Here is a 25,843-nt window from a genome sequence, read left to right on the forward strand (position 1 = left end):
TTTATGGAAAGGCACAAGAATCTCATTCTATACAAAAGCTATGTCTGTGACAAACTGCCAGTCTCTTTGCACTGTCCAGGAGAAATTATTATCCAAAAGGAGAAGCATCTAATATTTCTCTTTATTTGACCTCCCTACCACCTGCGCTTCCAACACTGACAGGTATGTTCAATATTTCTCCCACTTTGACTGGCTCTCCTTATCCTACAAGCTTGCCTAGTGCTTCAAAAGCATGGGTCTGAAAGAGAAAAATGCATCATTTCTTCTTACACAAATGACTTTCCCATTTTTTAATCAACAAGCCCAAGCACCTCCTCAAGTTGGTATGCTAGTCCCTTAAATTCTATATAATATGTTTTAAAATATTTGGAGGAAAAAAGAGTTTTGAAATTTGCTAAATGACCACCAACTCCATAAACACTCAAATCAGGCTATTTTTGTAATTCCTTTAAATTAAATATCTTGGATAATAAATACAAATTAGAGAACAATAAATTATAACTTCTAGGCTGGTCAGTGAGTAATTATATATATATATATAGTAATTAACTCCAGTTTCCAACACAAGGTATTTATCTTAATAATCAGCCCATGTATATTAGCATATCTTAAAGGAACTTTGTAAAACAGGCTTTACTATTTGAAGAGCCATCTGAGTTTCCTCCCCTGGGCTATGAAAGGGTACACAATCAAAGGAGATGGAATTACTTTCAAAAGAAGTTGAAGCTAAATATAAATTGAGAAATTTAGATTACAGGCATAAAACCCTGACTTAAAACTATTTATCCTAAGTACAACCTCTGACCATCACTAAAGGGCCATTAGTTTCTAAAAATCTACAATTCCCACAAATCTGTTCAAAATAGCTTTTCAGACCCTCATAGGCTCTTGGGAATGCATCACTCAAAACTCTGGATTAGGATTTGAATTTCACAGAGGAATTCTTGTCAGATTTTTCGGGAAGCCTCAGATCTTGTTCAATGAAAATCAACAAGAACCAGCCGTGGGTGGTGGCAAGACCAGAGCGGCAGCTGCTGACTTCATGCTCATCCCAGTTCTTTCATTCATTTTAGAAACTTACTTTTCCGGCCCATAGTCAGCTGAGTTCTTGGAATTATAAATAAAGCACAAATAAGGCAAGAGAGGGCTTGCTCCAGCCTTTTTGTGACCTAGTTATCTGCAGGGTTTTTTGTGTGCGTAAGAGTCAAAGTTGTTGCTTTGAATGTGCTGCAGACGCTGAAGAATTCAAGGATGCACTCTAAGAACACACAAAATGGCTCAAAGGCATTTCCCTTTCGCAGCCTTCAGCACCTGTGTTTTTTGGAGACCAACAGAGCCTCCTCCTAGAGATTTTCCTCTGGCTCTGAGGAGTCTCTGGGGTGAGCGGTTAAGCCTTTTGATACAGCTGGTAATCCTAGCTTTGGCCATTATCACTGCATTTTCCAACTGTCCCTGGGTAATTGGCCAAGGGACCTAGACAAGCCGGACCAGCCAAAGGCATCACGAAGGTCAAACCGCAATAGAGCGTGCCCTGATTTTATCCAGGAGATTGATGCTCAAATCACCTTGATTTCGATTTGGCACTGGGGTTATAAAATGCACTTGCAATCGCCGATAACATGTAAGATCAGGCCCAAGCTTGGGACACTGTATTTTATACCCTCTGTGGAGTTTTCCCTAATGCAACCATAAATCAGCCCGCAAAGCAGGACATTTTGTACATGTTAATAGAGACGGCAGCTAGAAACCCAGGGTGCACTGGGATGGAGGCATTCCTGGAACTCGGGATGAGCTTGAAGTCTTTGACTTGTATTCAGAACCACTCAGAGGCAATCTCGAGGAGGCCAGTGCCTAGTGGGAGCTTTAGCGGAAGCCACAGAGGAGCAGTGGATACAGGCTGACCCAGTGAGAAGGGCATGTGTGCATCAGTTTATATCTCTGAGCACTGAGCAGAGATTCTAAAGCTTGAGGTGGAAGAGAAAGTACAAAATAAGAAGCAAGCTCATTCTAATGCACACATACCTAAGTGTGGGAAAGAGAGTAACATTGTGCAGATTGGGGGAATTCACTGGCCTTTGGATGTTGTACTCGATACTAGAGGAAAAAAAGGAGCTCGTAGCTCCAGGGCCACCTTCCTCCTGGCCTGGGAGCCCCTGGCTTAAGGGCAGTTTCCTGCTTTTGGAAACTCTTCTGCTCCCCCAACTCCTGCCTCTATGCTCCCACTCTCCCAGTTCCCCACCGCCTCCATAATTTACCTGTGGGGGTCACAGCTGGCGTGAATCAGGCAAAAAGGTCCAACATGCAGAGGGATGGGAGAGAGCTACCCAGGAAGAAAGGGAAAACCCAGGTCAGACCAAAACCGAGAGTTGGACGTAATTACTTGCATTGTACTCCCTCTTACGTTTTTATTCTTCGGAACTTCAAGACTTCTTTCCCTGAATCTAAAGCAAGTTTGTAAAGGAAATGTCTAATGAAAATTATTCCCTACTTCGGGGTTACACAGATAGCTCTTTCCCCCTAAATAAAACAGAAACCAGCAGGCTGAATTTTCAGGGAAAAAAAAATGTATTCCACTCAATGCAACTAAAGTTTTCTACAATTTAAAGGAAAAAAATAGTTCAAATACAACACATTTAAGTCTTTCGTAAAGTCCCACATTTGTATTTCTGAATGCCATTTCAGAATGAGGCATGATTTGGGTTTGAAGTTGAAGTAACTCCATAAAACCCAGCCCTGGTACTTGCAAATAACCCCTGGGGTAGCGTTTGCCAAGCAGGAAGTCTGTTTCTTAGCAAACTATCATTTCATGCTTTTTTTTTTTAAATTAAAGTGGAAAACATACACCACTTTTTTTTTTAAACCAACTTTTCTCTGGTGCTATCTTATCAAGGTAGGAAAATAAGTGACTAAATGAAAACTTTGTACTAAGTTTAGAAAAAGGAAAAGAACAATGAATTTTCAACAAATTCTTTAAGCCCAGAGTTTTGAAGATAATTATGTTTCTGATATCTGACTTCATTGTATTCAAATTAAACTCTCATACAGTTTTATACAGTTTAAAGGTGGGGGGGGATAAGAATAAAAAGAAGGTCCCTGCTGCACTCTGCCTGAGGTCAAGATGTCAATTTGATATAGCAAACAAACAAAAAAGAAGCAAAAAGAGAAGGTGGTGTCCCCGGAGGATTAGAGAGCAAAACCCAGACCCCTTTGCTGCAATGGTCCCGCCTTCCTCCTCTGTTGTTCTCCCTAGCGAGCTGAAGGGCTTAGGGGCACATTCCCACCCAGGTGCAGAGAGAACGACCCCCCAACCACTCAAACGCAGGGTCAGTTTTCTCGCTGGCTTCCTGTGCTTCCAGGTACGAGGATCTTTTCTGCTGGCACCAGGTAGAGAAAGAAGACAGAGGGGACAGAAGGAGCAGGCACATGTTGGAAAGGCTGGGCAGGTCCAGTACCAGCTCCTAAGCCCATTCTCCTACCCTTGGCCACCCGGAACCCTGAGCAGTTACCCCTGTGGTTCACACGGCGGAGGCTGGGGTGTTTGCAAGATGTGTCACTCAGACAAGTGGGGGAGGGCAGATGAGCATCCTTGTGGACGCGGGTGGGTGGGGAGGGGAGGCAAGTGTTCATCCTTGTGGGGAAAAGTGGAGATGAGGGGGTGGGGGCTGAGACGCTTTGGTAGGACTTCCCATCAGAGAACCGCAAACAGCCACCCCTGCAGGGTGTTGCTGTGAGGCCTTCATCCTCTCCTCATTTTCCCTCAGGGACATTGCAGGGTGTGGGGATGGGCAGAGGCTGGGAGTCAGCGACATCATCCAGCCTGGTTCTGACCCTGCTGCAGGGAGCCATGAGGCATTGGGAGTTAACAGGCCAGGGCCTCAGTTTCCTCACTGTGAAAGGCCTTGTTGACCCCATGTGGCCATTGTCACCTGCGAGCTCTGTCGCCAGGAGGGGAGGCTGACACTCCAGCGTTTCCACACATGAGGGTAGAAATAGCTCCTGTTGATATGATTGGGATTGGGCCGTCTAAATAAGTCCAGGCTTGCAAAAACCCAGTGCCACTCACATAGTGAGGCCCAAATGTTAATAATAATAACGATGTTACATAATTATTTGTTTTCCTTCAAAGGAATAGGATTCACCCAAAGAAGTCCTCAATCAAGACTAACTGGTGTACTTTTATAAAAGTTACCAGATCAGATGGGATGGAGTGGGAAGGAGGGCAAAGAAAGTTGCACAGATTTAGAGATTTAGTAGTCCTTCCTGAGGGGAAGGCCTCAAAATTGCTAGTGTTGGAGCTCAGAAGAAGGCACCTTTTTTCCAAGTCATGAGAGAAATTCCCATTTATGGGAATTCCTAGTATGGCTGCATACCCTATACCAGACTAAGTTCTTTGTGTGAATTAACTTATGGAAGTCTCTCAGTAACCCAGTGAGGTAGGTAGTGTTATTATATCCCTTTTTAGATGTATTTTTTATTTCAAATTTTTAAAGGACAATCATGCATACCATATAGGATTCCCATACATTGCCCTACCACCAACACCTTATATTGTTGAGACACATTTGTTACAAATGATGAAAAAACAGTGTCACAATATTACCGCATCTATAGTCCATAGCTTATATTTGGTGTATTTTTCCCACAAACAACTGAAATCACTGTTATAGAGTCACTAGATTATCCCCTAGCTGTCTTTCAATTGACATTAACCTTCCTAGATTATCCCTTTCAGTCACATTCACATTTATAAGTCAGCAGTGTTAATTATACCCACTATAATGTGTTATCAACTCTATCCATGTCCACATACTTACAATCCCCTTTATTAAACAAAAGGCACCTTTTAAAGATAGCTTTAAAAGGCAGTATAGAGAAGCAAATGTGGCTCAGGCAAATAAGCTTCCACTTACCACATGGGAGGTCCTGGACTTGGTTCCTGGTGCCTCCTGGAGAACACGAGCAAGACAGCAAGCTGGCACAATAGCCTGGCATGGCGAACTGATGCAACAAGGAGACACAAAAAGAAAACAATGAGAGAGACAAAAAAGCAGGGAGCAGAGGTGGCTCAAGTGATGGCGTTCCTCTCTCCCATATGGGAGGTCCCAGGTTTGTTTCCTGGTGCCTCCTAAAGAAAAAATGAGCAGACACAGAGAACACACGGTGAATGGACACAGAGGGCAGATAGTGACCACAAACAATGTGGGGGGGGGGGAATAAATAAAATAAATCATAAAAAAAAAACAGTTAGAAGAAAAAGCAATGTAGTGGAAGTGATGTAGCTCTGTGATTGAGCACCTGCTTTGCATGCACGAGGTCCCAGATTCAATCTTTGGCACCTCCTTTAAAAAAAGCAACAGAGTAAGAGGAGACATTGTGGAGCTCCTGGGAGCTTGAGGTTTGCCCCGTCAGTCAGTCCTGGGGCAGCATCAGAGGTGGATTCCAAAGGTGCTGAACTAAAACCGCACAGGTGGTGGGACTGCAACAGCCTTGGAGCCAGGGACCATGGAGCCCGGCAACTTTTGCTATTTGACTCTCTGAGCAAAACTAAATTAATTGATTAAATATTGTAAGTGGACATCAGAGAATTTCGACTTTGCTCAAAAAGTTCATGCAATATTCTTTATAGATAACGTGTGGGATCTTATACTCTAATCAATAATTCAAAGAACTGACGTAGGATGAGAGAGTTTAAAGAGATGCTTCCCCTGGTGACATGCTGTGTAAAATGGCTCAGCAGTCCTGGCTATTGCCTCCCTCTGTCTTGCTGAAGGGAGACCTGAAGAGATACCCAGCCCACCAAGACAGGAGGGCGTGACCGTCATGACTCGTCCGCGGCAGGCCCTGCTTCTGCATCCATCAGTGTGTGTGTCTTGCTCTCTCTGCCCCTTCTCTCTGGCCTCTCCCACGGCCTCCTCTAGCTCTCTCTGTCCAGGACTCCCTGCCCCACCCGCCTAGACCCCCTTTCTTGATAATGAGAGCTTATTGATGCCCCGGGTGGTTGCTGCCCCCGACGCTGGGCTCTTCTTCTCAGACAAGGCACCTTCTCCTCCACCACAGGCTGCATTTGTTAGGAGGCAGAAGGCTCCGAGTTCCAACCCGGAGTCAGCTGCTCCAAGGACCAAGGCTGATGGTCCTGACCCCTTGCCTAGCCCCCATTCCCTTCTGAGGCCCTGGAGGCTTAGGCATGAGGGCAGTTGAAGTAATAACCATAGCTGTAAATGTGTGTTGGCACGTGCTGGGTGAGTCCGCAGGGCCATGACCACAATCTGAACCCAGAGCCAGTGCACACAGCGACCCACCTCTCCCCAGTGTAGGCAGAGCAGGCAGCACTGGGTAACAGAAAAACCCCCCAGGATGCTGGTCAATGAACGCCCATTCCCCACCCCTTGCCACCCAGGAAGAGAGGGTCCTCAGGCTTCAGACAACCTGGCCCCCAGCTGTTTACTTCTCAGCCATAAACAGGAAGGCGTAAAAGGGCCCCCCCCCCCCTGGCTGCTCAGGGGTTTCTCTTTGGGCTTCCCCTTCCTTTTCCTCCTCCCTCAGCGCATGTCCCCAGGCAGACAAGAGGTTTTCCTTTCAAATGCCACTACCTCCCAAGTACCCATGTCCCTCTGCTTTACAGGACCTCCCCTGAACTGGAAATTCCAACTATTAAAGTCATTCTTGTGTTGGAGAACCAAGGCCCAGCCCATGGCCACTCCAGAGATACCCAGGTCACACAGGCTACCAGGACAGCCATGCAGGGACCACCCAATCTCCACTGGGTCACCTAATTGTTTAAATTAATGGGTAAAGTAGAAATGACCCATTTCCTGCATTCTTAAGGAAACCTGGAAAGAAGGAGAAGATAGTGCGAGATGAGGAAAGAAACCCCAAGCGAAGGATTAGAAAGCACTTCTCCATCACATTCTTTCTCGAGAAATTCTACAAGAAAAAAAGGTGGGGGCCGCTTCCATAGCCAGGCAAGAGTGCCACATCCTCTTTGGAGATGTCGGTGGCCTATTAAATGTTCTGAGAAGTCCTGCAGCAAAGGACCTTGTTTCGTTGTGTGATGCAGTTTTCCCAATGCCTTTCGCCCACAGGATTCTGTCTCCACAGATGGCCTGTGTCTTTCTATGGAGTTACTGAAGCTCCCCTCTGTGCTCTGGTGCCCACAGGCTAGCGCAGGAAGTCAGCTGTTGTAGATCTCGCAGGGCTCATCCGATTGGGTTACACAGCCACTTTCCTTGCCAGAGTGTTGGTGTCCTTCAGGGTCATGGGGATATAACCCTTATTTCTCACTGTCTCACTCCCCAAGAACCAGCTGAGCCCCACAGCAAGGCAAACGGCTGAAGAAGAGACAAGTCAGTTGAAAATATCTTGGATTCCTCAGGGCTTTATCAAATAACTGTCTGCTTTGCCTTTGGGGAGATCTCTGGTTTCCAGGAAGCCTCCCCCCAACCCTGACTGCCCTCTTCTCAGTCATTCAGCCACTGCCCATTCAGTCACAGGAGGCAGAGCTCTCAGCACACAGAGCCACTGGTATCTCCTCCAGGAGTATTGTGTGAGGATGACAGCTTCATATACAAAGTTGGAGGAACCCTGACAAAACATTTTTGATGTGATCGAATCCTTGAAAATGTATGTGACACTCTTCCCTCAGGAATTCATCATCTTACTGCACAAGAACTCTCTGGGCACTGGGTACCAAGCTGCTATCCTTCATGCCAAATCCTCCTGCCCCCCAAAGCCTCTTTGACTGCTATGCCTGCTCCCAGAATGCCCTTCACTGCCTTTTATAACCAGGGCCATATCTCTTAGCACATACATATTACTTGCTTGAATATTCAATGTGTTTTTTTCAATGAGAAGTTGAGTATTACAAGTTCTCAAGTTGGTGAACCAAATAACCAAATCGAGCTCACAGATTGATGTCTTAGCTTCTCAGTGTTAAAAAAAAAAAAAAAAAAAAAGGAAAAGCCATCCATCAGTTGCCTATGTTAAATAATCAGAGGATTTCACATTAAAACTCTGAATTTATCACCTCTGTTTTTAAAAATCAGATCTGGCAACAATAAGCCCACAATTCTCTTTTTTACAACCATCAACTGGACTGAGTAGCAGCTACCACTTTTAGACAGGGCAAGTATTTTCAGTTTGCTAAAGTCCCCACCATTCCCTAATGTCGCTGGGAAGCTAGAACATGGAGGCATTGATCCCAGTTTCACCACTACCTAGCTGCATTCTTGAAAAAGTTACTAAACCTTTCTGTGCCTCAGTTTTCTCATCTGGGAATGATAAACTTAGCCTATCTGTATCAGGTTATGCTAGATTTGTTGTGGTTAAAAAACCAACAACTCCCAAATCCTTTTGAATTAACACACCAGGTTTATTTCACACTCACACTTCACATCCAGCGCAGGTGGACACAGGTGGTGGAAGTGAGATGAAGCAGGAAATCAGCACACGTACTGGGGGTTCCAGGGCAGAGGAGATTCCATCAGCACAGGGAGTGACGCATGGCACTTTCACTCACATCTTATGGGTCAAAGCAGGCAACCCCAGCCTGGACCAAGGAGAGAAGTCAGACTAAGAGGCAGATTTATTGTAAGGTTTCAGAGCCCTTCACTCCCATGAGCTCCTTCCCCTGTACCCAATTTTACGGTTGTGATGTTGTATTCCTTTTGCTTGAGAGGGTTCTCTGAACTGCATGAGCTTTGGACCCCACAAAACCTGGATCTGCCTCTGACAAGAAATATTTGTTAAAAACCCTCCTGAGGGAAGTAGCTGTGGCTCAATCAGTTGGGCTCCCATCTACCATATGGGAGGTCCTGCACCCACGCCCATGGAGAGCTGACGGCCTGTGCCCGCAGACAGCTGGCACAGCAAGATGATGCAACAAAGGGAAACGAGTAGATACAGAAGAACACAAAGAAATGGACACAGAGAGCAGACAACAGCAAAGGGGGGTGGGGAGGGGGGAATAAAGAAATAAAAATATTTTAAATAAACCTTTTTTTAAAAAAACCCTCCTGAGAATGTAGAATGCCATAGCCACTGTGGAGGACTGTTTGGCAGTTCATAAGGAAGCTGAAGATAGACCTGCCATGTGACCCAGCAATACCACTACTCACCTAGAAGAACTGAGAGCAGTGACATGAGCAGACATCTGTACATCGATGTTCATAGCGGTGTTATGCACTATTGCCAAAAGTTAGAAACAAACCAGGTGTCCATAAACTGAAGAATGGATAAACAAATTGTATACACACAATGGAATATCATGCAGCTGTAAGAAGAAATGAAGTCGTGAAGCATATGACAACATGGATGAACCTGGAGGACATTATGTTGAGTGAAGCAAAACAGACACAAAAGGACAAATACAGTATGATTGTGCTATTATGAACTAAATATATTGTGTAAACTCATGGAGTTAATAGTTAAAATATAGGTCATCAGAAAATAGAATGAGGGTAGAAAATGGAAAGCTGAGGGCTAATCTGTGCAAAATTGTTTAAAAAGGCTGTTTGTAAATCTTTGGAAATGAATAGGAAAGGTGAAAGCCCATCATGGTGTTTGTAACCAGCAGAGCCATTACATGTGTATGACAGTAGTTGAAAGGGAAAGTCTAAAGTCATGTATATTACTAGAATGGAAGCTAAAATATGTAACATGGAACTGTATAACATAGTGAAACTTCATTTAAAATATGAATATGGGTGATATTGCATATATAAGTTTGTTTTTACAAAATATAAATACAAATATACCAGAGAAAAGGAAATAGTATAGCAGTTATGTACAGCAGGGGAAGCACAGAGAGATTGAGAGGTGATGATTTTGTTTGTGTTTTGTTTATTATTGCTATTATTGGAATAATGAAAATGCTCTAAAAATGATTGAAGTGATGAGTGTACAACTATGTGATTATTAATATTATCAATAAAATTGATTTCTTAGGAAAAAAAACAAACCCTCCTGAGCTACCCCTACCTGGGCTTGCAGTGAGAACTGAGTGAGCTAATACACAGTGCATTCAGAATGGTGCTTGGCACTGGGTCTCTAGATACCAGTGTCGGACTTTAGTATCATGAAGGCAAGGGGAACCCTTACACATGCTGGATGCAAAACCAACTAGCAAGCCCTGACTTTGCTTAGCAAGGGCCTCTGGGTCGTCAGGAAGTCATCGTTAACCAACATGGACAACTGCCAGGATGATACAGTTAAGTGTATTCTGTGTGCATCTCTGCATGTGTCTGTGTGTCCCTGTGTTTTTGTGTGTCTCTATGTGTGTGCATCTGTGTATGTGCATCTCTGTGGGTGCATCTCTATGTGTATCTATGTGTTTCTTTATGTGTTTGTGTATCTCTGTGTATGCATGTGTATCTGTGTGTGTCTCTGTGTCTGTGTGTACATCTCTGCATGTGTCTGTGTGTCCCTACATGTTTGTGTGTGCCTCTGTATCTGTGTGTGTCTCTGTGCATGTGTGTTGGTGCATCCTATCTGGAAAGCCAGGGGCACCTGTGACCTTGAGGAAGCGCTGTCTCTTTTCTGTGCCTCAGTCTCCACTTTTGCCCATGAGGGGTGGTCCCAGTTGAGTTGTCTGCTCCTTCATGGTCTAGGGCCCCCCATTCAGGGGTGCAGGCAGCACAGATGGGAATGCAAGCTGTGGACAACCAGCCCAGAGCTGATCCCTTGTGCAGGCAGTCCCAGTTTTGCACCCACCGCCGGGAGGTCAGCCTGCAGGCAGTGTTCCTCGGGATACCTGGGCCTGTGTGCCTTCGCCCTTAGTCATCCAAATAAAGCATCCAGTGGTCCACTTCCCACAGCCTCCTGGGTCCTGCCCACACCCTTTGTCTCTGGCTCCCAGCTCTGGGTCCTTTTTCTAACAAGCTTGACTGGCCAGAGACAAGAGATGAAAGAAAGGACCTCTCTGATGAAGCAGTCTAACCCTTTGCCTGATGTGTCCTTCTCTGAATTGTTTTCCCATCCTCTTTTGCAGGCTCCCAATTGCAATCTCTCCAAACATGCATGTCTTTCCTAATCTAAAGCAAAAAATGTAAGGAAACCCCCCACCCTGGCTTGCAAAGGAAAAAGGAGTCGCATTCAAATCCTCTTGCTTCCATTTCCTGGCTGACTGGCTAAGTGTCTTGGGCAAGTCCCTCAAGCTCTCCGACTTCTCTGTGAGAACGGGGCCTCTGCCCTGGCCATATCCAAGCACTGCTGGAAGGACTGACTAGATGGAAGTGTTCTGCTCTATTTGAAATAGCGTATAAATGGAAGGGGGTAGAGAAGGGGATGCCATTATACCTTTTGTTTTGGTATCTCTTAATCAGTGGGTGTTAATTTTCTATTTCGGCATGAAAAAATTACTACCCACTTAGTGGCTTACAGCAGTACTCATTTATAGGTCAGAGCCTGAGTGGGCTCAACTGGGTCCTCTGTTTTGGGTCCTGCCAGGCCAAAATCAAGATGCCAGTCAAAAGGAGACTCATCTCGTGGGCTCTGGGGAAGAATTTGCTTCCAGGCTTACCAGGTTGATGGCAGAATCCGGTTCCTCGTGGTTGTACATCCTATGTCCCGTTTCTTCGCAGACTGTCAGCCAGACACCCCTCTGCTTCTGGAGGCTGCCCACAGTTCTTCCCCTGTGGCCCCCTCCACCTTCAAAGGCAGCAGTGGAGCTCAGAGCCTTCCCACTCCAACACTTCCTCAGGCCCACCCAAACAATCCCCACATCTTAAGGTCAATTTCCTTAGTTCTTTAATTACACCTGCGAAATCCATTCACAGGGTACCTAGATCAGTGCTTGCTTGAATAATGGGGCACTCGAGGATCCTGGGAGTAGGGGGAGGGGCATTTTTGGAATTCTACCTACCACACAGCGATTCTCAAACTGTGTTCCACACTTACAGTGGTAAGTGTGAATAGGCTTTCTGTGACAAGTAAGAGTTCAAGACCAAATAATTTTGGGAAGCGCTGAGTTAAACAGAATGAAGTCAGTTTAGTTTTTTGTTTTGTTTTGTTTTGTTTTTGCTTGTTTCTCACTTTAGAACAAATTACTAGGCCATTGTGTGCTGTGAATATCCAAGGTATACAATGTTTCCCAAATGTATTGCAGGATAGTAATCTGTTTCCTGCCAGAGTAACTGCTATTCCTTTTAACCGGGTTAAGATGCAATTATCAAATTTTTAAGGAGTCTTAGCTACTTGTTGTAGCCAAGGACCCAGGAGGGCAGAGGAAATTCCCTCCTTAGACATCAATTTTTATTTTTTATTTTATTTTTTTGCTCTTTATTTTTTTTTCTTATTTTTTTTAAATTTTTTATTCATTTTTTAAAAAAATATTACATTCAAAAAATATGAGGTCCCATTCAACCCCACCGCCCCCACCCCCCCATAGACATCAATTTTTAGACCATCATGACCTGATAGTTCCCAGTTGGTTCATTATCTCTGGGTGCCCTCCGAAGCACAGTCCTGGAGACCAGTTACCAGAAGGAGTTAATTATCCGTGCGCCCCTTCCCCCAAGGGCTAGGCCCAGTGGTTTAACCTATTGCTTCCTTTAGGGCAACCCCAGGGGACTGCAGCTCTCACAGTCTAAAGGCCTTACTGCCTCAGGGGTACCCCCCCCACCCCCAGAACTCAGTTTGCCTGTAGTCACGGTCTGAAAGGTCCAAGTCAGGCCCCCACCTAGGAGGACAGAGGGAAAGGGCTTTGTGTGCAGCCGTCTGCTGAAATGGACCAACTGTTTCATGCCCCGACATACCCAGAAGCAGAGTGGAAGACCCCTTCTTGGAAGATATAAGACCCTAGCAAGCAGCCCCTTCCCTTGCGCACCTGCTGCCCTTCCTGATGCTTGGTACCCCTTTTGCAACTGTCCTGGGGAACTAACTCAGACCAGTCCCATGGCCAGTCTGTGATTTAACCTTCTTTGTGGGGGACAGGAAATCGGCACAGGTTTTACAGTCTCTCTCTGTTAATCCCAAAATAAGTTTGCTTTCTATCCATTCACCTGCAACTCTTACTTTGCCTGATGTCAAATGGCAGTGTGTTTCTCCCTGGGAGAATCCCCCAGCCATCTTTTGGGTAAATAGCAAGCTCATTCTGGGTACTCTAAAAAATTACAACTTCAGATGGAACGTTGCTTTCGCTGCAGGCAAGTGATTAAACATTTTAATAGCGTAGCAAACATATCAACAGAATTGCCAAAAGAAAAAGAGGCGAGGAAGTGATTTTATCCTCCCAGCTTGTGTTTCAGAGTATTTTCCTCCTGAGGTCAAATGTCTGTCAAAGATTTTGAAACCCAAACTGGACACTGAACAACCTCAAAAGGTTTCTGTAATGCACGCTGCGTTGTGCCGTGTAAGCGGCGGATGATGGTGCCTGCACAGGTCTCACGATGCAGTTCAATATAGCCATGGCGCCTACCAGGTTCTAAATACAGATATTAAATATATCTATATCATCGCTTCAATGAGAGCGGGAGCTGTGCGTTTTCCTCTGGGGTCTTCCAAGCTATTTGCTGCTGACATACACTATTAAAAATAAACCTACCCTGAGGAACTAGTCATTTTACATGGTATTAGGACTAATGTTATCGTTTAAGTAGCTGAGGAGATTTGCCAACTACAGAGGCCCCAGATAACGATGGAAACATGATCATGTAAGATAATCTTCTGTGTGGAAATGACTTTCATCATCTGTAATATGTCATTTAGATGCTTATTTAAGACTTATACTATTGAACAAATATTGATGCCGTCAACAGAATAAAAAACATCAATGAGATGATTAGATAAAGGAGCAGATTTGCTTCTGGGCTTGGGGCAGGGCTGGGTACAAACAACATCCCGGCATCTGTATAGGGAGGAGGGGAAGCAGGGTGTGGGAAGAGTGAAGAGGGGTGTCTGTTTCCATTCCACTACCTTCCATTTAGGAGCATGCCAGGCATCCATTCATCCATTGATTCGGTCAGTCGTTAATTACCTAATAAATATTTATTGAGCACCAGCAATGCTGTAGGCCCCGTGCACATGAAAATGGAAAAGGCACAGACCCCAACCCCAGCAACAAAGTCAGATGCCCACACTTCATGGCCCCACGGCTTAGAAGGAGACAGAAGTCCACACTGCATATCCTCATGGCTGGGTGGGAGCCAGATGTCCACACTGCAAGCCCTCATGGCTTGGTAGGAGTCGGACGTCCACACTGCAAGCCCTCATGGCTTGGTAGGAGTCGGACGTCCACACTGCAAGCCCTCATGGCTTGGTAGGCATCAGATGTCCACACTGCAAGCCCTCATAGCTTGGTAGAACTCAGTGGTCTGCACTGTGTTCTGCACAATTGTGTAGCCTTTTTGATAGACCAGATGAGAGCAAGAGCTGCTTCTACCCTTATCAGACCTAGAGCTTCACAAATGAGACTCTTCCTTACCACATCCGGTGTGACACTCCCAAAAGATGCAGACGCCATCACTCCACGTGCGTACCTCACTCCGTTTAACACTGCACAATTGTTTACCACTACACGGTACTGGAACGTCTGTCCACTGACTAATATGATCTTCACAACCGTCTGAGAGAATAGGCTTCATTAGCCCCATTTTACTGATGAGGAAACTGAGGCTCAGAGAGGTGAAGTGATTTGTCCAAGGGCACACAGATGGCAAGCAGTGGAGTGAGGCCACAGGGCACGCCCTCCCGCGCACCGTTACAAAGGCTAGTGCCACCTGAGAGCTGTTGTCATACCAGGCCCTTGAAGCAGGTGCGATTAAAGTGAGGAATTCAAGGCACAAAGAGGTAAGTCACTCACCCAAGCGTACATCCCCAGGCAGAAGCAGGGACAGAACTTAACCCCAGCCTTTTGACTCTCTCTACCAACCTTCCAGGCCCTCCTCGCAGGGTAGGATTCCTCGAAGCAGACAATTTAGCCTGAGAAATGATTCACCAGGTCCTCTCGGGTCATGAGGCCGTCGCTCTGGGGTCAGACCGCGAGTAAAGACAGAACACTCAAGAGAACCTCTCTAGTCCTTCTTTCCCTTGCCTGCTTCCCGGATGCTGGGAGTCCTGCAGCCTCCTACTATCTGCGGCTATTGAAAGAGCCTGTTCAGAAAACGGTGGGGATCCATTTTTATTTTTATTTTTTAAAAAGAGGAAAATAATTTGTGTGATGAGTCCAGCATATGGGGGCAAAGCTGGCAAAGAGACAACACCAGAGCTGGTTCTGGGGAAGGCACGGCTGTGGCGGTGCGTGCGTCTGGTTGAGCTGCACAGCTGGCCTGAGAGATTTGGCAAACTCCAGCCCTGTCTCGTTTCTAGTCATTTTACCTGCTGCATTTGCATATACATATGATATCTGTAATCCTAATTATATCTATTTTCCCAGGTACAGACAGACATATCCCAGAGTTGGGGTGCCCATTAGCAGATCACACGGGCTTCTGCAGCTGTGTTTTGATTAGCAGAAAAGGTTCTTTGGCATCGGAGAACTGAAATCACCTTTTAGGGTATGACAAGTGCAGCCAAGCATCTCGCAAGTGAAAATCAGAGGTTTCTCTAAGGAAGGAGTGAGAACGACCACAAAGAATTAAAAGGAGAATAACCTTTAATGGTTTCAACTGTGAAAGCTCAGTCAGGTTTAAGGCCTGCCATCCATCATGACAGCGTGGCATTCCGGGCTCCCTTCAGGCCTAGATTCGGGCTTCTGGAAAGGGGATGGCAATGGCAGCCCCCAGATGGAGCCCAATCCACCATTTTTCTAGGCTGACATCCGGCAGGGCCACTGAGAAGGTGAAGAGGCTAAGGTTGGTTGGAGGTGGGAAAGCAAGAGGATTATAGATTATGGTGCATTCCCACCTACCTCAAATGACTTGCAAATGATATGCAAATCATTATGCAAATTACCACCAGCCCTATTTTAGACAGTGTGGCTCAGGATCTCCTTTCAGAAGACGTGTAGGTATTGTCATGTTTGCATGCTCTCACTGTCGACTTAGTTGCCCCAGCTCTCTTGGCTTCCTTGGGTGAGTAGCACACCTGTGTGACAAATGTGGTTTATAGGTCAACACCTTAGGTGTTAAGTTTGTGAAAGTCTTTGTAATTTGCTTGACCTTTTCATAAATTCTATCCTATTTGACCCTTCACAACTGGATAAGAGAGTTCAAAGAAGTGTGTGTGTGTGTTTTAATTCAAACTTTATTTGAAATTCAAAAAATAAAATAACAGACAAAAGGCAGTTTAACAGGTTATGGAAGCAGTACTTCAAAAAAGTTCTGTCCAGGCACCTTCATCTCATCCAGTCCCCAAAACAAACTCAATTGTTCCTCCAGTGGTCAGAAAAATACACTGATGATCACAGACTGGTTAAATGGCATAATCAAGGTCTCCTTGTTAATAAAGAAAATGAAGAAGAGAAAAAAAGATTTAATCGTATTCATATCTCATAAAACTAAGCCCTATAGTCCCTTTTCTCTACCCTTTAGCATTAATATAGTACCTTATTTGCTTTTGCTACAAAAATATTACAATATTGTTAACTATAGTCTATAAGTTACATTATTTATATTTTCTCATGTATCACCATATCCTTAACAACTTGTAGTGGCAAAATATTCCTGTATTTTTATTATTAACCACAGTCCTCATATATCACCAAAATCACTGTTACACATTCCCTATATTATCCTCCAGCTGTCCTCCAACTCACATTAACCTTGCTAGACTACCCATTTCAGCCACAATCACATCCATAAATCAATGGTTTGTTATGCTCATTATAATGATGCTACCATCATTGTTGCTACCATCAACACTATCCATTGCCACATATTTACAATTAACCTTATTAAACATTCAACATACATCCAGCATCAGTTCCTGCTTCTCAACCCACATTCTGTTTCCCACCAGCCTACCCTCCATAGTCCAACTCCATAAGTCTACTCATCATATTCAGTTCATATCAGTGAGACCACACAATATTTTGTGTCTGGCTTCTTTCATGCAACATAATGTCCTCATATCTTCTCCATATCATCATATGCTTACCCAATTCATTCCTTCTTGCAGCTAAATAGTATTCCATCATATGTATAGACCACATTTTGTTTTTCCATTCATCAGTTGATGGACATTTGGGTTATTTCCATCTTTTAGCAATTGTGAATAATGCCACAATGAACATCAGTGTACAAATGTCTGTTTGTGTTCTTGCTTTCAGTTTTTCTGAATATATTCCTAGTAGCAAGATTGCCAAATCATATGGCTGTTCTATATTTAGTTTCCTGAGAAACTGCCAAAAAATCTTCCACAGAGACTGCACCATTCTACACACCCACCACAGTGCAGGAGTGTTCCTATTTCTCTGCATCCTTTCCAACACTTGTAGTTTTCTGCTTTTTAATTTGTTTGTTTTTGTTTGTTTGTTTTTAATAATGGCCATTCTGTATTGTGTGAAATGATATCGCATTCTAGTTTTGATCTGCATTTCCCTAATAGCTAGTGATAAGTATTTTTCATGTGCCTTTTGGTCATATGTATTTCCTCTTTGGAAAACTGTCTATTCAAGTCTTTTGTCCATTTTTCAAGGAGGTTTTATGAACCCTCTTTTCCTCGGCATAAAGGCATCAAGCAGCTTATCTAAGATCAAACAGCCAGGCTGTGGTTAGACTCTATGTGGGGCCCAGATGCTCCAACATTGAGTCTCGTGCTATTTACTCTACATTTTCCCTATTAAAATATTACACACCCAGGATGGTGGAGTACTAGAGAGGGATGGAACATCCAGGAGAGGGGATGCTCATGCTTTGTTTTTTTTCTTTTTGCCCCTTCTAAAATACCAGCTGGTTTCACACTGGAGGAGGGAAGGACCATGGAGAGGAAGCTGGGCTTTGTGGATTGGAAATGCTCCTCAGGTTATTATGATGTGTTCCCAGGTGCAAACTGGTTGAGAATTACTCAACAGTTCCTTCTTTCCTTCAAAATAAAAAATTTGAGGACCTACTGTATGCCAGGCCTTGTTCTCTGCAATTCACATTCTTTTAGGCAATCATCTATTGCACTGTGAGCCATGATGAAAAGAAAATAGAAAGTAGCTGGCTGAGATGAACTCAGACTGGGCAGTCCCTTCAAGAAAGGGCATCTGAGCCGAGACCCCTGACAAGAGAGTAAGCCAGCCTCCAAAGCACCTTTCAGGCAGGGGGCCACATGGCAGAGGTTCACCTGCAAAAAGGGCTGGGAGTTTGAGAATCAGAAAGGAGGTGAGCTTGGCTGAGCTGCATGGAGTAGGTTGCCCAGGGCAGAATGCTGAGAGATGAGTTCAGAAGGGAAGCAGGAAAGAAACCAAGGATTCTTTTTTTTTTTAGTAGCTTTGCTTCATGCCATCCCAAACTCAATGGCTTAAAACTGTTATTATTATTATTGTTATTATTATCATTAAGCAGATTAGAATAGTGTACATTATGTAATAGTTCTCAAACTTTAGCGTGTCTCAGAATCAGAATCACTTGGAAGGCTAAAATTTCTAAAACTTCTGATACAGGGGAGTGGAGATGGAGCGAGTGATTGGGTGCTTCACTCCTACATAGGAGGTCCCAGGTTCAGTTCCTTCTGTCTCCTAAAAGAAGATGAGCAGACACAGAGAGCATACAATGAACAGACACAGAGAGCAGACAGCAAGCACAAACAATAGGGGTGGGGGAGGGCATAAATAAATCCTTTTTAAAAAACCACAGATACAGCCTACCTGGGGTGAGGCTCAAGAACTTGCATTCCTAACAAGTTCCCAAGTGATGTTGGTGCTGCAAGTGCAAGGCCACACTTTGAGGACCACTGTAATAGAGTGTATCACATGCTACAGGCATGTTTCACTTGTTGAAACTCTTGTTTCAGTAATATATATGTTCATGGACCTTGGCATAAAATGTGCTTTTTTAGAGTGGATCACAATCAAAAGTTTGAAAGCCCCTGATTTTAGAGACTCAGGCCCTTTTGTCCAGAAGAGAAATCACTACTTTTCAATAATTTCAATGACTTAACCAGAAATCTTGTGACTTCCCTAAAAAGAAGTAAACAAATAAATATAGGAATGAAAGATGAAAATGAAGGAAATCTAGCTGGAATAGGAAATAGGATTCTCCCATCCATGGCCTCACCTTGGCCTTAAGTCTCCTACTAGTCTTCTGGAACATTTGTGTCACTCTTTGGCATAGAACTCTGGATCATGCTGTACCTGAGCCGCCTGCAGCCTGACTTCAGTGCTCAGGAGCGCTCTGTGGCCATGCTTCCATGCCCTAGCTCCATCTCCATGGTTCTACCATTCTCTGGAACATATGATCCTGAGTACCCCATGGTTTCATGGTTTTCCAGATATACCTCGACCTCTGCAGCCTAGCCCTCCTCCTGTGAGCTGCCCTGGTTTCAAATTTCCATGGCGAATTGGAGGTAAGCTCCAACTTCTCTCTCCCTGGCAGGTTCTAACATCAATTATGAGTGTCTGATCCGTATTCAGGAACAAGACTCTCCTAGTGAGGAGGTCAGGGACTTCTTTGTAAGAGCCTAGTAGACAGACAACCTCTGGAATCTATGCTAATTCAAGAGTCTGGAAACTTGCATTCATCAAGTCTTGCTGAGCACCTACCATGTGCAAAGCTCTGAGCTAGGTGCTATGGCTATCACAGTGGTGAACAAGAGAACCCAGGCCTCCCCTCCTCCTGCTCATGGAGGGCTCACTTTCCAGCTTTTTCTCCAACCTGCTGGGTGACTTGGGTCAGCCACTGCCTGTTCTCTTTTCCTTATTGCTAATGCAAATACCATGCAATGTTTTCACTTAAACAATAAGAATTTATTGGCTCATGGTTTTGAGGCTAGGATAAATCCAAATCAATCTGTCATCAAGGTGAGGCTTTCCCCCCAAAGACTGGAGTTCTGGGGCTGACTGCTGGCAATTCTTAGTCCTTGGGTCCTTTGTCAGATGGGAATGCATGTGGAGGCCTCTTCCTTCTCTTCTGGGTTCCATTGACTTTCAGCTTTTGCCTACTCCCTCTATGACTTTCTCTCTAACTGTGTGAATTTCATTCTGCTTGTAAAGAGTCCCATTAATAGGCTCAAGATCCAGCCTGTGGGAAGCAGATGTGGCTCAAGCAATTGAGCTCTCACCTATCACATGGGGGGTCTCAAGTTCAGTTCCCAGTGCTTCCTAAAGAAGACAAGCTGACACAGTGGGCTGACACAACAAGATGATGCAACAAGATGACACAACAACAGAGACAGTAGGAGGAAAAACACAATGAGAGACACAACAAAACAGGGAGCAGAGGTGGCTCAAGCAATTAAGTGCCTCCCTTCCACATGGGAGGTCCCAGGTTTGGTTCCCGTGCCACCTAAAAAGAAGATGAGCACACAACAAACAGACACAGCAAGAGCAAAATAACCCAATGAGGTGGCAGGGAGAGATAAATAAAATAAATAAATCTTAAAAAAAAAAAAGACCCAGCCTGATTCATTTGTGCCATTACCTTAACTGAAGTAACCTCTTCCAAAGGTCCTACTTGCAATGAATTCATACCCACAGGAATGGATTATGTTTAACAATATGTTTTTCTGGAGTAATACAGCTCCAAACCACCACCACCCTTCTCAGAAACGCCATGTGCACAGTCAGGAGCATGGAATGTTAGAACCAGAAGGAACCTCAACGGTAACAGAATCTAGCCTCCTCATCCTATAACTGGGTACTTGGGACTTGTCCATGCTCACACAGGAGCTGCCGGCAGTATTGCAGCTGAAATCTCAGAGGCCGCCTCCCACCTGGTTTCCTTATACTCCTGCACTTGGCCTTTCCCAATATTGCCCTTCCCTCCTGATCCCCAGGCCATCAGGAAGATGAATAAGGCTGTCTGGTTGGATCTATGAAACACCTGGAAATTGTGGTGGACACCAGACAACTGCTAACTTCCTGAAACAAACCATGACTCAGACGGTGTTCCAGGGAGGACTTCAGATTGTAGAGCCCAGAGTGAATCAGCAAGGAGCCTCAGAACCCATCCAGGGGGAGCTGACCCCAGCCCCGTCCCACTACCACCACCTGCTGCATTGCCACTGAGCCCTCATGGCACCGCTCAGTGGGTACATCCATGTGGCCTTCCCCTGTCCACCTCTTTGAAAGAGTTGCTCCCTCCTGTCTCCTCTCAAAGCCACAAATATGTGTCCCTTTAGTGTGCCTCTCATGCTGCTTCTGTCTATCACTTGTCTGATGCACCTTACAGGGTATCAAGAGAAGAGCTAGGGCCTGGAGCATGGAGGAGATTCACATACAGCCCATGTCCTTGAAAAGCTCCCATATAAATAACTGCCCTGATGCACAGCAGGGTTACAGACAGGTCTTCAGGAACCCCGTGAAGGCTCCTGAGTCACCACACGTCTGTCTCCCCAAGCAGGCTGTGGTAAGTAAAATGAGCCCTCTACCATAATGGAAGGTTGTTAGCAAAGCTCCAGGACAGGGTATTGGTAATAGATGTGTTTTGGCCATAGATTGGTCAGATACTAAAGCCTAGGCTGGGATGAACAGCTGACAACTGATGCATCTTCATTCTGTTTAAACTGCAGGAATGTGGCATTTTTAGCTGAAGAAAGAGCTAAATTTGATCACAGGTATCAGTATGGTGAATCTAATGACTGGCCTATGTCCTTGTTCTAAATAAAAGATGAGTTAAACTTATACTTATTTATGGATACTCAAAACCACTATTGTACCCTAATAGCAAACCATGGTCAACTCCCCAATATGCATTCTACCTCTCCATCATTTTGTAATGTCCTTGCAATTTGGAGTTTGGTTCCAAATCCATTGGTAGGTCTGGCATTAGTTGTACCCAGAAATTGTTTTAGTAGTGGCCATATGACACAATTCTGGCCCACAAGACTCAAGGAGAGGTTTGGGTGAAGCTTTCAGAAAAGTTTTTTCATGTGTTTAGAAAGACTCTGAAAGTTTACTACCACTTTCCCCAATGGGTCATAAATAAAGAAGCAAGGAGCCCTAATGCCTCTGATTGCCATCCTGAAACTAAAAGGTGACCCAGCATTAGGGTGAAGTTGGCACAGACCCCTGAAGCCATAGCTGAGTCCCGGGACCAGCCAATCTGAATACAGTAGCTAACCAAACTCCTTAGTATTGGGTCAGTTTGTGTAGAGTATCCTGTTACTGTCAACTGAACTCAATCTAATATGACTCCCTAATGAAAGGAAGCATGCTGTGTGGTTAGGAGCTTGGTCTCCCGGGTCCAAGTGGCAAGCCCTGCTCTGCTTTTTGCTGTCTGTGTAAAACTGGGCAACCTAACCCCTCTGAGCTTCAGTATATGAAAATCTGTAATATTACTCTGGTGGATAGCTGCCAGTTTGGGCTATCCAAAAGCCCAGCCCCATACTTCCCTAACTCCTTTTGGAGATCCCCTGATGGTGTGTAGTCTTAGTGGAAGAAAGAGCCTTCCTGGCACTACTGATGCTTACCAATCAAGACCTTTCTCCTGCCCTAGCCTAGTCAAACGGCAGGTCTATGATACAAGCTCAGCAAATCCTGCCTGACTCTAGGGTGTGGCGATGATTGGAAGTTATGTTGATTGCAGCAGCCCCTGCTGTCTTACCCTCTGGGATTCACTGGGTCCCTGTTCCTTTTCAGAACCTTCTATTCTAGCCTTCTTACAATCTTGGAAGCCCCCAACATCCTTCCAATAAACTCCTTCCTTTTGGTATAGCAAGTCAGCTTCTGTTGCTTGCAGCCAAGACTGCTGGCAGATAAAAGGGCCTTCTTTGTAAGGCTGGTGTGAGGCTTAAATGAAACCACACTTGCAAAGCCTTTCACTGAATGCCTGGCACATAGTCAGGCTGAATACATGTTAGCTATTGAGATGATTATGGCCCCGTTGAAGGGTTGAGCTGAGTCAACACAAGGTTTTGATTGACCAAAAAGGGTACACAGAATCCTAGTTGTCCAATTGGCAACATTCCCCACTACACTTAGACTTTGGCTTCTTGAGGTCTCCTGCTTGCCATATGCACCATGAATTGGCAACACTTGATGAACAGAAAGGAATAGAGGCATAAACCATCCAAAAAAGAAACACAACACCAAACAAGAATGCCATCAAGTGATTAGTAGGACAATTTTCCTTCTTAACTATGGTTTGCTTGCCTTGGTGTTAAAATCTTTTTATAGTCTTAGGACAACCCACCAATGGGCAGTACATGGAAGTCAAGACAGTGAAAGAGGAGTCCAAGGCCAGCCCTGGAGGACAAAGAACCACCCTATGAACGCATTCCCTAACTCTTCTAACCTGTCCTCCTTACCACCAAGCATGCTTGGAAGTGGTTGAACCTACTTCTCACCTTTACTCCTAAAGCATGTGGCTGCACTTTATGATTCAATGTATTCCAGATGACAAGAGATCATTGTCAACAACATCATCAGCATCCTCAGCATCTTTTTCTTCTTTCTAACATTTATTGAGCTATTATTATGTGCCAGGGACTGGCTGAACGTTTTACATACACCTAATCCTTAAAACACTTTGATGAGGCCGCTGACCATTATTTTCATCAACGACCTGATGCTAGAGAACATGAGTGACTTGCTCAAGGCCCCACAGCTAGTAAATGATGGAGCCATGACTTGCCCCCAGGTCTGTCCAGGCTCTTAACCACTCAGCAGTAAAGCTGCTGTCCTGCTTGCAGGGATGGCCCTCCTCCCACACAGAGGCTCACACATCCACACTCTCATTTCAGCCTATGCTATTCTCAGCAGACCGTTCTCTGCAGCCTTAGCATCCACAAACCAGAACTTCTGCTCAAGTGCCTTCACGTTTTTATTTGGAAGATGGATTTTATGCCCTCACCGGGACTGGTGGCAGATCTTTTCTCTTCTACATAACTGTAATGTGCATGCCATAAAAAAATGCCCCTCGGTGGGAATATATTTGGCAATATACTGATCATTGATCACAGCCATCTAGCCTCATGTGCCAAGTCAGGGGGTGGGCACACACTCCTTTCTGCTGAGTTTTACCTGCAAGCTTTGGGCTTTAAAATCTCCCCCCACACACCAATGCTCAGGGTAGGGTGTAGCCAAGAAAAAAGATTACTTATGAGTCGTATTCTCAGATGTTCCACTACAGACTGATTGCCCTCAGCCTTCTTTAACGGAGGCCCCATATGTCAATGGCAGCAAAGTGAATCACAGGCACACCACTGCCATGAAAAATATCGGAAGAGGCCCACATATTTCTGACAGGTCATGGTCTCACCAGGCCTGGTTAGTTTCTCTCTGTCAGGGCACACAGCGATGGGGATCAATCTCTCGACCTGGAGCATCCACGAGAACCATCCATGCGGTCCCCAATACTGCAGAGCCTCAGCCAGCAGCCCCCAACTTTTTTACTCCTCCTCCCTCACTCCGGGGAGGTGAGGGCACGGTGGATCAGTAAGATGTGTTGGTGGTGGTGCCTGCAGGATGGCCCTTTCTCAGGCTCGACGTGAAGGCACCTATCCCTGGCAATAAAAGGCTTCAGAGAAGGGGTGGAGTTTGGGCACCTGCCTTCCCCTCTCTGACAGACATCTCCTGCATTGGTTTGCAGCAAAGAAATGGTTTCCAGGGGGCAACATGCTGCCCACTTGCCACTGACCCTCCCACTTCCCAATCAGCATTTCCTTGCCTTGTTCAGGTATCAGTCCCTTTTATTCCGGGGTTTTGTATGGAGAGAGGGAATCTCACGAGGAAGCAGCTGGAAGGTTTGCAACAGCTCCTGGCTCCCGGGGAGGTGGTGCAGAGACCCACAGGCTGTCGAGATCCATTCCAAGTTAAATTACTTGACGGAGGCCAAACCTCCATCAGTCCTGCCTCGTTTCTGGAGAGGAAAAGGCATTATTCTGCCAAACCAGTTGCCTACAGTGCAACTTTCTCTTTGTTTGTTTGTGTTTGTTGTCATTGGGGTTTTTTGGTCTTGTCTTCTATCTTTGGAAAAAAAAAAAGAAACTGGGCGAGGTGGGTCTGAGCATTCTGCCTCCTCTCCTGGGCAGGGAACCCCTCGCTGATGTCAGCCAGGGCAAAGCAGGGAGTGGCCCCAGAGCTATCGCCCTGTTCTTAAAGAGATGGGGCCCCAGCCCACCGCCCCTGGGGCCCTTTTCTCCCTTGCTCCCTCCATATAATGAATGGGAGAATGAAACAGCCCCACCCATGGGGTCCTTACTGAAAAAGTCAGGGGGCTGAGTGCAGGGGTCGTGGGGAAGCCCTTGCTGATCTTTGACCTGAAGTCATACCCCTAAGAGTCTTGAAGGGCTTAAAAGTCAGGAAAATCACACGGCAAGTGAGATCTTTCCCACTTCCAAGTCGGCTTGAGTATTTGCAGGCAGATTTGGGGTCTGTATTCTCTATAGGAAGAGCAATCCAGGATTTCTCCGCAGTCTCCCCATTGACTTTTGGGGCGCCATAATTCTTTATTGTGGGGGCTGTCCTGTGCATTGTAGGATGTCTAGCAGCATCTCTGTCAGTCGCTCTCCCCAGTTAAGGCAGCCAAAGTATCTCTAGACAATGACAAATGTCCCTAGAGGGGAGGGGGTCTCCCCAGTTGAAAAGCATGCTGGGATCTAAAATGTGGAGGTGTGAATGAGCCAAGTGTGTCTCAGACCTAGGAATAAAAATTCCAGAACCTGCTAAGGTTGGGTTGCTAAGAGAACTAAATGAGGTGTGAAAAGACTCAATAAAAAAGTTAATAATAACAATGACAATAATAATAAGAGTTCCTTTGGTTGAATGCTTGTCACATGCTAAGCATTTGCTGGGTACTCAACATACGCGTCTCTAACAAGTGTCAGT

The 25,843-nt window shown here is 45.2% G+C and overlaps 1 long non-coding RNA gene across 5 annotated transcripts in view; it reads right to left on the bottom strand.

The window, feature by feature from the left end:
* Positions 1 to 25,843, bottom strand: part of LOC101423978 (uncharacterized) — a 73,404-nt gene that overhangs the window by 34,714 nt on the left and 12,847 nt on the right. For 2 of the 5 annotated variants that reach the window (XR_011646306.1, XR_011646307.1), the window contains exons 3-5: positions 8,452 to 8,545; positions 4,911 to 4,998; positions 2,256 to 2,320 (exon numbers count right to left, since the gene is read on the bottom strand). This is a non-coding gene — a long non-coding RNA (uncharacterized lncRNA). Of the gene's footprint in view, positions 1 to 2,255; positions 2,321 to 4,910; positions 4,999 to 8,383; positions 8,546 to 16,154; positions 16,368 to 25,843 lie in introns of those variants that run through there. The other 3 variants (XR_011646305.1, XR_011646308.1, XR_188722.5) reach the window with 3 other exon arrangements.

Source organism: Dasypus novemcinctus, chromosome 18 (assembly GCF_030445035.2).
Source record: "Dasypus novemcinctus isolate mDasNov1 chromosome 18, mDasNov1.1.hap2, whole genome shotgun sequence".
Taxonomy (NCBI): domain Eukaryota; kingdom Metazoa; phylum Chordata; class Mammalia; order Cingulata; family Dasypodidae; genus Dasypus; species Dasypus novemcinctus.